Source organism: Panthera tigris, chromosome X (assembly GCF_018350195.1).
Source record: "Panthera tigris isolate Pti1 chromosome X, P.tigris_Pti1_mat1.1, whole genome shotgun sequence".
Lineage (NCBI taxonomy): Eukaryota > Metazoa > Chordata > Mammalia > Carnivora > Felidae > Panthera > Panthera tigris.
In genome coordinates, this window is record NC_056677.1 from 83686806 (window position 1) to 83687795 (window position 990).

Here is a 990-nt window from a genome sequence, read left to right on the forward strand (position 1 = left end):
TGCTGAATTCACATATCAGTTCTAGCAGTTTTTTGTGGTGTCTTTCAGGTTTTCCATGTAGACTATCATGTCATCTACAAAGAGTGAAAGTTTGACTTCTTTGCCAATTTGGATGCCTTTTATTTCTTTTTGTTGTATGATTGTTGAGGCTAGGATTGTTGAGCCATAACAATATTAGGTCTTCCAATCTATAACGTTACTATGTTATATAGTAATGGTGAGAGTAGACATACCTGTTGTGTTCCTGATTTTAGGGGTAAAGCTGTCAGTTTTTACCCATTGAAAATAATATTAGCTGTGGGCCTTTCATGTATGGCTTTTATGATGTTGAGGTATGTTCTTTCTATCCCTACTTTCTTAAGAGGTTTTATCAAGAAAGAATGCTGTAGGGGTGCCTGGGTGGCTTACTCAGTGAAGCGTCCACTTCTTGAATTAGCCTCAGGTCATAATTTCATGGCGTTCGTGAGTTCAAGCCTCATGTCAGGCTCCATGCGGACAGTGCAGAAGGGAGTCTTTCTCTCTCTGTCTGCCACTTCTATGCTGGTGCTCTTTCTCTCAAAATAAATAAATAAACATTTAAAAAAGGATGCTGTATTTTGTCAAAAGCTTTTTCTGCATCTATTGAAAGGATCATATGGTTCTCAAGCTTTCTTTTTTTTAATGTGGTCTATCACATTGATTGATTTGCGAATATTGAACCAGCCCTGCACCCCAGGAATAAATCCCAATTGATCATGGTGAATAATTCTTTTAATGTACTGTTGAATGATATTGACCTGTAATTCTCCTTTTCTGTGGGGTCTTTTCCTGGTTTTGGAACCAAGGTAATGCTGGCTTCATAGGGATTCTATAGCATTCTTTAGCACAGAAATTACCCTAAATCTGTTACTTAATGTACCTGAGTGTGTTTGTTTTCCTTCTTCTTTTAACATGCTCAAATGCTTTCTAAGACATAGTGATGATCTTGAGAAAAATGAAATCTCTCTTAAG